Here is a 14,852-nt window from a genome sequence, read left to right on the forward strand (position 1 = left end):
TTGCAGTACATCTAATCATGTTTGCAGTACATCTAATCATGTTTGCAGCACATCTAATCATGTTTGCAGCACATCTAACTAATCATGTTTGCAGCACATCTAATCATGTTTGCAGTACATCTAATCATGTTTGCAGTACATCTAATCATGTTTGCAGTACATCTAATCATGTTTGCAGTACATCTAATCATGTTTGCAGTACATCTAATCATGTTTGCAGCACATCTAATCATGTTTGCAGCACATCTAATCATGTTTGCAGTACATCTAATCATGTTTGCAGTACATCTAATCATGTTTGCAGTACATCTAATCATGTTTGCAGTACATCTAATCATGTTTGCAGTACATCTAATCATGTTTGCAGTACATCTAATCATGTTTGCAGCACATCTAATCATGTTTGCAGCACATCTAATCATGTTTGCAGTACAGCTAATCATGTTTGCAGCACATCTAATCATGTTTGCAGCACATCTAATCATGTTTGCAGCACATCTAATCATGTTTGCAGTACACCTAATCATGTTTGCAGCCCATCTAATCATGTTTGCAGCACATCTAATCATGTTTGCAGTACATCTAATCATGTTTGCAGCACATCTAATCATGTTTGCAGTACATCTAATCATGTTTGCAGTACATCTAATCATGTTTGCAGCACATCTAATCATGTTTGCAGCACATCTAATCATGTTTGCAGTACATCTAATCATGTTTGCAGTACATCTAATCATGTTTGCAGTACACCTAATCATGTTTGCAGCACATCTAATCATGTTTGCAGTACATCTAATCATGTTTGCAGCACATCTAACAAATCATGTTTGCAGCACATCTAATCATGTTTGCAGCACATCGAATGATGGTTGCAGCACATCTAATCATGTTTGCAGTACACATCTAATCATGTTTGCAGTACATCTAATCATGTTTGCAGTACATCTAATCATGTTTGCAGCACATCTAATCATGTTTGCAGCACATCTAATCATGTTTGCAGTACATCTAATCATGTTTGCAGTACAGCTAATCATGTTTGCAGTAAACCTAATCATGTTAGCAGCACAGCTAATCATGTTTGCAGCACATCTAATCATGTTTGCAGTACACCAAATCATGTTTGCAGCACATCTAACTAGTCATGTTTGCAGCACATCTAATCATGTTTGCAGTACACCTAATCATGTTTGCAATCATGTTTGCAGCACATCTAATCATGTTTGCAGCACATCTAATCATGTTTGCAGCACATCTAATCATGTTTGCAGTACACCTAATCATGTTTGCAGCACATCTAATCATGTTTGCAGTACATCTAATCATGTTTGCAGCACATCTAATCATGTTTGCAGCACAGCTAATCATGTTTACAGTACATCTAATCATGTTTGCAGCACATCTAATCATGTTTGCAGTACACCTAATCATGTTTGCAGCACATCTAATCATGTTTAGAGTACACCTAATCATGTTTGCAGTATATCTAATCATGTTTGCAGTACATCTAATCATGTTTGCAGCACAGCTAATCATGTTTGCAGCACATCTAATCATGTTGCAGTACATCTAATCATGTTTGCAGTACATCTAATCATGTTTGCAGTACATCTAATCATGTTTGCAGTACATCTAATCATGTTTGCAGCACATCTAATCATGTTTGCAGTACACCTAATCATGTTTGCAGTACATCTAATCATGTTTAGAGTACACCTAATCATGTTTGCAGTTTGCAGCATCTAATCATGTTTGCAGTACATCTAATCATGTTTGCAGCACAGCTAATCATGTTTGCTAATCATGTTTGCAGTAATCATGTTTGCAGCACATCTAATCATGTTTGCAATCATGTTTGCAGTACATCTAATCATGTTTGCAGTACATCTAATCATGTTTGCAGTACATCTAATCATGTTTGCAGTACATCTAATCATGTTTGCAGCACATCTAATCATGTTTGCAGCACATCTAATCATGTTTGCAGCACACTAATCATGTTTGCAATCTAATCATGTTTGCAGCACATCTAATCATGTTTGCAGCACATCTAATCATGTTTGCAGCACATCTAATCATGTTTGCAGCACATCATGTTTGCAGCACTAATCATGTTTGCAGCACATCTAATCATCATGTTTGCAGTACATCTAATCATGTTTGCAGTACATCTAATCATGTTTGCAGTACATCTAATCATGTTTGCACATCTAATCATGTTTGCACACATCTAATCATGTTTGCAGCACATCTAATCATGTTTGCAGCACAGTCTAATCATGTTTGCAGCACAATCTAATCATGTTTGCAGTACATCTAATCATGTTTGCAGCACAGCTAATCATGTTTGCAGTACATCTAATCATGTTTGCAGTACATCTAATCATGTTTGCAGTACATCTAATCATGTTTGCAGCACATCTAATCATGTTTGCAGCACATCTAATCATGTTTGCAGCACATCTAATCATGTTTGCAGCACATCTAATCATGTTTGCAGCACATCTAATCATGTTTGCAGCACATCTAATCATGTTTGCAGTACATCTAATCATGTTTGCAGCACATCTAATCATGTTTGCAGCACATCTAATCATGTTTGCAGTACATCTAATCATGTTTGCAGTACATCTAATCATGTTTGCAGCACATCTAATCATGTTTGCAGTACAGCTAATCATGTTTGCAGCACATCTAATCATGTTTGCAGCACATCTAATCATGTTTGCAGTACATCTAATCATGTTTGCAGCACATCTAATCATGTTTGCAGCACATCTAACTAATCATGTTTGCAGCACATCTAATCATGTTTGCAGTACATCTAATCATGTTTGCAGTACATCTAATCATGTTTGCAGTACATCTAATCATGTTTGCAGTACATCTAATCATGTTTGCAGTACATCTAATCATGTTTGCAGTACATCTAATCATGTTTGCAGCACATCTAATCATGTTTGCAGCACATCTAATCATGTTTGCAGCACATCTAATCATGTTTGCAGCACATCTAATCATGTTTGCAGTACATCTAATCATGTTTGCAGTACATCTAATCATGTTTGCAGTACATCTAATCATGTTTGCAGCACATCTAATCATGTTTGCAGTACAGCTAATCATGTTTGCAGCACAGCTAATCATGTTTGCAGTACATCTAATCATGTTTGCAGCACATCTAATCATGTTTGCAGTACACCTAATCATGTTTGCAGCACATCTAATCATGTTTGCAGTACATCTAATCATGTTTGCAGCACATCTAATCATGTTTGCAGCACATCTAACTAATCATGTTTGCAGCACATCTAATCATGTTTGCAGTACATCTAATCATGTTTGCAGTACATCTAATCATGTTTGCAGTACATCTAATCATGTTTGCAGCACAGCTAATCATGTTTGCAGTACATCTAATCATGTTTGCAGTACAGCTAATCATGTTTGCAGTACACCTAATCATGTTTGCAGTACATCTAATGATGTTTGCAGTACATCTAATCATGTTTTCAGTACAGCTAATCATGTTTGCAGTACATCTAATCATGTTTGCAGCACATCTAATCATGTTTGCAGCACATCTAATCATGTTTGCAGTACACCAAATCATGTTTGCAGCACATCTATCTAGTCATGTTTGCAGCACATCTAATCATGATTGCAGTACATCTAATCATTTTTGCAGCACATCTAATCATGTTTGCAGTACACCTAATCATGTTTGCAGTACATCTAATCATGTTTGCAGTACATCTAATCATGTTTGCAGCACATCTAATCATGTTTGCAGCACATCTAATCATGTTTGCAGCACATCTAATCATGTTTGCAGTACATCTAATCATGTTTGCAGTACATCTAATCATGTTTGCAGTACATCTAATCATGTTTGCAGCACATCTAATCATGTTTGCAGTACACATCTAATCATGTTTGCAGTACATCTAATCATGTTTGCAGTACACCTAATCATGTTTGCAGCACAATCATAATCATGTTTGCAGCAATCATGTTTGCAGCACATCTAATCATGTTTGCAGTACATCTAATCATGTTTGCAGCACATCTAATCATGTTTGCAGCACAATCATGTTTGCAATCATGTTTGCAGCACATCTAATCATGTTTGCAGTACATCTAATCATGTTTGCAGCAATCAATCATGTTTGCAGCACATCTAACTAATCATGTTTGCAGCACATCTAACTAATCATGTTTGCAGTACATCGAATGATGTTTGCAGTACATCTAATCATGTTTGCAGTACATCTAATTATGTTTGCAGTACAACTAATCATGTTTGCAGTACATCTAATTATGTTAGCAGCACATCTAATCATGTTTGCAGTACATCTAATCATGTTTGCAGTACATCTAATCATGTTTGCAGCACATCTAATCATGTTTGCAGTACAGCTAATCATGTTTGCAGCACAGCTAATCATGTTTGCAGCACATCTAACTAATCATGTTTGCAGCACATCTAATCATGTTTGCAGCACATCTAATCATGTTTGCAGTACATCTAATCATGTTTGCAGTACATCTAATCATGTTTGCAGTACATAATCATGTTTGCAATCAATCATGTTTGCAGTACATCTAATCATGTTTGCAGTACATCTAATCATGTTTGCAGCACAGTAATCATGTTTGCAGTACATCTAATCATGTTTGCAGTACAGCTAATCATGTTTGCAGCACATCTAATCATGTTTGCAGTACATCTAATCATGTTTGCAGTTTGCAGTACACCTAATCATGTTTGCAGCACATCTAATCATGTTTGCAGTACATCATGTTTGCAGCACATCTAATCATGTTTGCAGCTAATCATGTTTGCAGTACACCTAATCATGTTTGCAGCACAAATCATGTTTGCAGCACATCTAATCATAACATCATGTTTGCAGCACATCTAATCATGTTTGCAGCACATCTAATCATGTTTGCAGTACATCTAATCATGTTTGCAGTACATCTAATCATGTTTGCAGTACATCTAATCATGTTTGCAGTACATCTAATCATGTTTGCAGCACATCTAATCATGTTTGCAGCACATCTAATCATGTTTGCAGCATCTAATCATGTTTGCAGTACATCTAATCATGTTTGCAGTACAGCTAATCATGTTTGCAGTAAACCTAATCATGTTAGCAGCACAGCTAATCATGTTTGCAGTACATCTAATCATGTTTGCAGTACATCTTATCATGTTTGCAGTACATCTAATCATGTTTGCAGCACATCTAACAAATCATGTTTGCAGCACATCGAATGATGGTTGCAACACATCGAATGATGGTTGCAGCACATCGAATCATGTTTGCAGTACAGCTAATCATGTTTGCAGCACAGCTAATCATGTTTGCAGTACATCTAATCATGTTTTCAGTAGAGCTAATCATGTTTGCAGTAAACCTAATCATGTTTGCAGCACATCTAATCATGTTTGCAGTACACCAAATCATGTTTGCAGCACATCTAACTAGTCGTGTTTGCAGCACATCTAATCATGTTTGCAGCACATCTAATCATGTTTGCAGTACACCTAATCATGTTTGCAGTACATCTAATCATGTTTGCAGTACAGCTAATCATGTTTGCAGCACATCTAATCATGTTTGCAGTACATCTAACTATGTTTGCAGCACATCTAATCATGTTTGCAGTATATCTAATCATGTTTGCAGTACATCTAATCATGTTTGCAGCACATCTAATCATGTTTGCAGCACATCTAATCATGTTTGCAGTACAGCTAATCATGTTTGCAGCACATCTAATCATGTTTGCAGCACATCTAATCATGTTTGCAGCACATCTAATCATGTTTGCAGCACATCTAATCATGTTTGCAGTACATCTAATCATGTTTGCAGTACAGCTAATCATGTTTGCAGTACATCTAATCATGTTTGCAGCACATCTAATCATGTTTGCAGCACATCTAATCATGTTTGCAGTACATCTAATCATGTTTGCAGTACATCTAATCATGTTTGCAGTACATCTAATCATGTTTGCAGCACATCTAATCATGTTTGCAGCACATCTAATCATGTTTGCAGCACATCTAATCATGTTTGCAGCACATCTAATCATGTTTGCAGCACATCTAAATAATCATGTTTGCAGCACATCTAATCATGTTTGCAGTACATCTAATCATGTTTGCAGCACATCTAATCATGTTTGCAGTACATCTAATCATGTTTGCAGCACATCTAATCATGTTTGCAGCACATCTAATCATGTTTGCAGTACATCTAATCATGTTTGCAGTACATCTAATCATGTTTGCAGTACATCTAATCATGTTTGCAGTACATCTAATCATGTTTGCAGCAGTACAGTACATCTAATCATGTTTGCAGCACATCTAATCATGTTTGCAGTACATCTAATCATGTTTGCAGCACATCTAATCATGTTTGCAGTACACCTAATCATGTTTGCAGTACATCTAATCATGTTTGCAGCACATCAAATCATGTTTGCAGTACATCTAATCATGTTTGCAGTACATCTAATCATGTTTGCAGTACATCTAATCATGTTTGCAGCACATCTAATCATGTTTGCAGTACATCTAATCATGTTTGCAGCACATCTAATCATGTTAGCAGCACATCTAATCATGTTTGCAGTACACCAAATCATGTTTGCAGCACATCTATCTAGTCATGTTTGCAGCACATCTAATCATGATTGCAGTACACCTAATCATGTTTGCAGCACATCTAATCATGTTTAGAGTACACCTAATCATGTTTGCAGTATATCTAATCATGTTTGCAGTACATCTAATCATGTTTGCAGCACAGCTAATCATGTTTGCAGTACATCTAATCATGTTTGCAGTACATCTAATCATGTTTGCAGTACATCTAATCATGTTTGCAGTACATGTTTGCTAATCATGTTTGCAGCACATCTAATCATGTTTGCAGTACATCTAATCATGTTTGCAGTACATCTAATCATGTTTGCAGTATCATGTTTGCAGCAGTTTGCACACATCTAATCATGTTTGCAGCATCTAATCATGTTTGCAGTACATCTAATCATGTTTGCAGCACATCTAATCATGTTTGCAGTACATCTAATCATGTTTGCAGTACACTAATCATGTTTGCAGTACATCTAATCATGTTTGCAGCACATCTAATCATGTTTCATGTTTGCAGTACATCTAATCATGTTTGCAGCACATCTAATCATGTTTGCAGTACATCTAATCATGTTTGCAGCACATCTAATCATGTTTGCAGCACATCTAATCATGTTTGCAGCACATCTAATCATGTTTGCAGCACAATCTAATCAATCATGTTTGCAGCACATCTAACATCAATCATGTTTGCAGTAATCAATCATGTTTGCAGTACATCTAATCATGTTTGCAGTACACCTAATCATGTTTGCAGTACATCTAATCATGTTTGCAGTACATCTAATCATGTTTGCAGCACATCTAATCATGTTTGCAGCACATCTAATCATGTTTGCAGCACATCTAATCATGTTTGCAGCACATCTAATCATGTTTGCAGTACATCTAATCATGTTTGCAGTACATCTAATCATGTTTGCAGTACATCTAATCATGTTTGCAGCACATCTAATCATGTTTGCAGTACAGCTAATCATGTTTGCAGCACAGCTAATCATGTTTGCAGTACATCTAATCATGTTTGCAGCACATCTAATCATGTTTGCAGTACATCTAATCATGTTTGCAGCACATCTAATCATGTTTGCAGCACATCTAATCATGTTTGCAGCACATCTAATCATGTTTGCAGCACATCTAATCATGTTTGCAGCACATCTAATCATGTTTGCAGCACATCTAATCATGTTTGCAGCACATCTAACTAATCATGTTTGCAGCACATCTAATCATGTTTGCAGTACATCTAATCATGTTTGCAGTACATCTAATCATGTTTGCAGTACAACTAATCATGTTTGCAGTACATCTAATCATGTTTGCAGTACATCTAATCATGTTTGCAGCACATCTAATCATGTTTGCAGCACATCTAATCATGTTTGCAGCACATCTAATCATGTTTGCAGTACAGCTAATCATGTTTGCAGTACATCTAATCATGTTTTGCAGTACATCTAATCATGTTTGCAGTTAATCATGTTTGCAGCACATCTAATCATGTTTGCAGTACATCTAATCATGTTTGCAGTAATCATGTTTCATGTTTGCAGTACATCTAATCATGTTTGCAGCACATCTAATCATGTTTGCAGCACATCTATGTTTGCAGCACATCTAATCATTTTGCAGCACATCTAATCATGTTTGCAGTACAGCTAATCATGTTTGCAGCACATCTAATCATGTTTGCAGTACATCTAATCATGTTTTGCAGCAGCTAATCATGTTTGCAGCTAATCATGTTTGCAGTACATCTAATCATGTTTGCAGCACATCTAATCATGTTTGCAGTACATCTAATCATGTTTGCAGCACATCTGATCATGTTTGCAGTACACCTAATCATGTTTGCAGCCCATCTAATCATGTTTGCAGTACACCTAATCATGTTTGCAGTATCTAATCATGTTTGCAGTACATCTAATCATGTTTGCAGCACATCTAATCATGTTTGCAGTACATCTAATCATGTTTGCAGCACATCTAATCATGTTTGCAGTACATCTAATCATGTTTGCAGTACATCTAATCATGTTTGCAGTACATCTAATCATGTTTGCAGCACATCTAATCATGTTTGCAGTACATCTAATCATGTTTGCAGTACATCTAATCATGTTTGCAGCACATCTAATCATGTTTGCAGCACATCTAACTAATCATGTTTGCAGCACATCTAATCATGTTTGCAGTACATCTAATCATGTTTGCAGTACATCTAATCATGTTTGCAGCACATCTAATCATGTTTGCAGTACATCTAATCATGTTTGCAGTCATGTAATCATGTTTGCAGCACATCTAATCATGTTTGCAGCACATCTAATCATGTTTTGCAATCAATCATGTTTGCAGTACATGTTTGCAGTACTAATCATGTTTGCAGTACATCTAATCATGTTTGCATCATGTAATCATGTTTGCAGCACATCTAATCATGTTTGCAGCACATCTAATCATGTTTGCAGTACATCTAATCATGTTTGCAGTACAGCTAATCATGTTTGCAGTACTAATCATGTTTGCAGCACATCTAATCATGTTTGCAGCACAATAATCATGTTTGCAGCACATCTAATCATGTTTGCAGCACATCTAATCATGTTTGCAGCACATCTAATCATGTTTGCAGTACATCTAATCATGTTTGCAGTACACTAATCATGTTTGCAGTACATCATGTTTGCAGTACATCTAATCATGTTTGCAGTACATCTAATCATGTTTGCAGCACATCTAATCATGTTTGCAGTAATCTAATCATTTTGCAGCACATCTAATCATGTTTGCAGCACATCTAATCATGTTTGCAGCAATCATGTTTGCAATCAATCATGTTTGCAGCACATCTAATCATGTTTGCAGCACATCTAATCATGTTTGCAGTACACCTAATCATGTTTGCAGCACATCTAATCATGTTTGCAGTCAATCATGTTTGCAGTACATCTAATCATGTTTGCAGTACATCTAATCATGTTTGCAGCACAGCTAATCATGTTTGCAGCACATCTAATCATGTTTGCACATCTAATCATGTTTGCAGTACATCTAATCATGTTTGCAGTACATCTAATCATGTTTGCAGTAATCATCTAATCATGTTTGCAGCACATCTAATCATGTTTGCAGTCATGTTTGCAGCACATCTAATCATGTTTGCAGTACATCTAATCATGTTTGCAGCACAGCTAATCATGTTTGCAGTACATCTAATCATGTTTGCAGCACATCTAATCATGTTTGCAGTACATCTAATCATGTTTGCAGTACATCTAATCATGTTTGCAGCACATCTAATCATGTTTGCAGTACATCTAATCATGTTTGCAGTACATCTAATCATGTTTGCAGCACATCTAATCATGTTTGCAGTACAGCTAATCATGTTTGCAGCACATCTAATCATGTTTGCAGCACATCTAATCATGTTTGCAGCACATCTAATCATGTTTGCAGCTAATCATGTTTGCAGCACATCTAATCATGTTTGCAGTACATCGAATGATGTTTGCAGCACATCTAATCATGTTTGCAGCACATCTAATCATGTTTGCAGTACATCTAATCATGTTTGCAGTACATCTAATCATGTTTGCAGCACATCTAATCATGTTTGCAGCACAATCTAATCATGTTTGCAGCACATCTAATCATGTTTGCAGCACATCTAATCATGTTTGCAGCACATCTAATCATGTTTGCAGCACATCTAATCATGTTTGCAGCACATCTAATCATGGTTGCAGTACAACTAATCATGTTTGCAGTACAAATCATGTTTGCAGTACATCTAATCATGTTTGCAGCACATCTAATCATGTTTGCAGCACATCTAATCATGTTTGCAGTACATCTAATCATGTTTGCAGCACATCTAATCATGTTTGCAGCACATCTAACTAATCATGTTTGCAGCACATCTAATCATGTTTGCAGTACATCGAATGATGTTTGCAGTACATCTAATCATGTTTGCAGTACATCTAATTATGTTTGCAGTACAACTAATCATGTTTGCAGTACATCTAATCATGTTTGCAGCACATCTAATCATGTTTGCAGCACATCTAATCATGTTTGCAGCACATCTAATCATGTTTGCAGTACATCTAATCATGTTTGCAGTACATCTAATCATGTTTGCAGTACATCTAATCATGTTTGCAGCACATGTTAATCATGTTTGCAGCACATCTAATCATGTTTGCAGCACATCTAATCATGTTTGCAGCACATCTAATCATGTTTGCAGCACATCTAATCATGTTTGCAGCACATCTAATCATGTTTGCAGTACATCTAATCATGTTTGCAGCACATCTAATCATGTTTGCAGCACATCTAATCATGTTTGCAGTACATCTAATCATGTTTGCAGCACAATCATGTTTGCTAATCATGTTTGCAGCACATCTAATCATGTTTGCAGCACATCTAATCATGTTTGCAGCACATCTAATCATGTTTGCAGTACCTATCAATCATGTTTGCAGTACATCTAATCATGTTTGCAGTACATCTAATCATGTTTGCAGTACATCTAATCATGTTTGCAGTACATCTAATCATGTTTGCAGCACATCTAATCATGTTTGCAGCACATCTAATCATGTTTGCAGCACATCTAATCATGTTTGCAGTACATCTAATCATGTTTGCAGTACATCTAATCATGTTTGCAGCACATCTAATCATGTTTGCAGCACATCTAATCATGTTTGCAGCACATCTAATCATGTTTGCAGCACATCTAATCATGTTTGCAGCACATCTAATCATGTTTGCAGTACATCTAATCATGTTTGCAGTACATCTAATCATGTTTGCAGTACAGCTAATCATGTTTGCAGCACATCTAATCATGTTTGCAGTACATCTAATCATGTTTGCAGCACATCTAATCATGTTTGCAGTACATCTAATCATGTTTGCAGCACATCTAATCATGTTTGCAGCACATCTAATCATGTTTGCAGTACACCTAATCATGTTTGCAGCCCATCTAATCATGTTTGCAGCACATCTAACTAATCATGTTTGCAGCACATCTAATCATGTTTGCAGCACATCTAATCATGTTTGCAGCACATCTAATCATGTTTGCAGTACATCTAATCATGTTTGCAGCACATCTAATCATGTTTGCAGTACATCTAATCATGTTTGCAGCACATCTAATCATGTTTGCAGTACACCTAATCATGTTTGCAGCACATCTAATCATGTTTGCAGCACATCTAATCATGTTTGCAGCACATCTAATCATGTTTGCAGCACATCTAATCATGTTTGCAGTACACCTAATCATGTTTGCAGCACATCTAACAAATCATGTTTGCAGCACATCGAATGATGGTTGCAGTACATCTAATCATGTTTGCAGCACATCTAATCATGTTTGCAGTACACCTAATCATGTTTGCAGTACATCTAATCATGTTTGCAGTACAGCTAATCATGTTTGCAGCACATCTAATCATGTTTGCAGTACATCTAATCATGTTTGCAGCACATCTAATCATGTTTGCAGTACACCTAATCATGTTTGCAGTACATCTAACTATGTTTGCAGCACGTCTAATCATGTTTGCATGTCATTTTGCAGCACATCTAATCATGTTTGCAGCACATAATCATGTTTGCAGCACATCTAATCATGTTTGCAGCACATCTAATCATGTTTGCAGCACATCTAATCATGTTTGCAGCATCTAATCATGTTTGCAGCACATCTAATCATGTTTGCAGCAGCACATCTAATCATGTTTGCAGCACATCTAATCATGTTTGCAGTACATCATGTTTGCAGCACATCTAATCATGTTTGCAGCACATCTAATCATGTTTGCAGTACATCTAATCATGTTTGCAGCACATCTAATCATGTTTGCAGTCACACCTAATCATGTTTGCAGTACATCTAATCATGTTTGCAGTCACATCTACATGTTTGCAGTACATCTAATCATGTTTGCAGCAATCATGTTTGCAGCACATCTAATCATGTTTGCAGCACATCTAATCATGTTTGCAGTACATCATCTAATCATGTTTGCAGCACAATCTAATCATGTTTGCAGCTAATCATCTAATCATGTTTGCAGCACATCTAATCATGTTTGCAGCACATCTAATCATGTTTGCAGCACATCTAATCATGTTTGCAGCACATCTAATCATGTTTGCAGCACATCTAATCATGTTTGCAGTACACAATCATGTTTGCAGTAATCAATCATGTTTGCAGTACATCTAATCATGTTTGCAGTAATAATCATGTTTGCAGTACATCATAATCTAATCATGTTTGCAGTACATCTAATCATGTTTGCAGTACATCTAATCATGTTTGCAGTACATCTAATCATGTTTGCAGCACATCTAATCATGTTTGCAGTACACTAATCATGTTTGCAATAATCATGTTTGCAGCACAGCTAATCATGTTTGCAGCACATCAATCATGTTTGCAGCAATCATGTTTGCAGCACATCTAATCATGTTTGCAGTACATCTAATCATGTTTGCAGTACATCTAATCATGTTTGCAGTACATCTAATCATGTTTGCAGTACATCTAATCATGTTTGCAGTACATCAATCATAATCAGCACATCTAATCATGTTTGCAGCACATCTAATCATGTTTGCAGTAATCAATCATGTTTGCAGTACATCTAATCATGTTTGCAGTACATCTAATCATGTTTGCAGCAATCAATCATGTTTGCAGCACATCTAATCATGTTTGCAGTACATCTAATCATGTTTGCAGTAATCATTAATCATGTTTGCAGTACAGCTAATCATGTTTGCAGTACATCTAATCATGTTTGCAGTACATCTAATCATGTTTGCAGCACATCTAATCATGTTTGCAGCACATCTAATCATGTTTTTGCAGTATCAATCATGTTTGCAGTACATCTAATCATGTTTGCAGCACATCTAATCATGTTTGCAGCACATCTAATCATGTTTGCATAATCATGTTTGCAGCACATCTAATCATGTTTGCAGTACATCTAATCATGTTTGCAGCACATCTAATCATGTTTGCAGCAGTTTGCAGCACATCTAATCATGTTTGCAGCACATCTAATCATGTTTGCAGCACATCTAATCATGTTTGCAGCACATCTAATCATGTTTGCAGCAATCATCTAATAATCATGTTTGCAGTACATACATCTAATCATGTTTGCAGTACATCTAATCATGTTTGCAGTACATCTAATCATGTTTGCAGTACATCTAATCATGTTTGCAGCACATCTAATCATGTTTGCAGCACATCTAATCATGTTTGCAGCACATCTAATCATGTTTGCAGCACATCTAATCATGTTTGCAGCACTAATCATGTTTGCAGCACATCTAATCATGTTTGCAGCACAATCTAATCATGTTTGCAGCACATCTAATCATGTTTGCAGTACATCTAATCATGTTTGCAGTACATCTAATCATGTTTGCAGTACATCTAATCATGTTTGCAGTACATCTAATCATGTTTGCAGTACATCTAATCATGTTTGCAGTACATCTAATCATAATCATGTTTGCAGCACATAATCATGTTTGCAATCAATCATGTTTGCAGCACATCTAATCATGTTTTTGCAGCACATCTAATCATGTTTGCAGTACACATCTAATCATGTTTGCAGCACATCTAATCATGTTTGCAGCACATCTAATCATGTTTGCAGTACATCTAATCATGTTTGCAGCACATCTAATCATGTTTGCAGCACATCTAATCATGTTTGCATGTTTGCAGCACATCTAATCATGTTTGCAGTACATCTAATCATGTTTGCAGTACATCTAATCATGTTTGCAGCACATCTAATCATGTTTGCAGTACAGCTAATCATGTTTGCAGCACAATCTAATCATGTTTGCAGCCATCTAATCATTTTGCATCTAATCATGTTTGCAGCACATCTAATCATAATCAATCATTTTGCAGCACATCTAATCATGTTTGCAGTACATCAATCATGTTTGCTAATCATCATGTTTGCAGTACACTAATCTAATCTAATCATGTTTGCAGTACATCTAATCATGTTTGCAGCACATCTAATCATGTTTGCAGCACATCTAATCATGTTTGCAGCACATCTAATCATGTTTGCAGCACATGTTTGCAGTACAT

Source organism: Oncorhynchus tshawytscha, linkage group LG18, assembly GCF_018296145.1.
Source record: "Oncorhynchus tshawytscha isolate Ot180627B linkage group LG18, Otsh_v2.0, whole genome shotgun sequence".
Classification (NCBI taxonomy): Eukaryota; Metazoa; Chordata; class Actinopteri; order Salmoniformes; family Salmonidae; genus Oncorhynchus; species Oncorhynchus tshawytscha.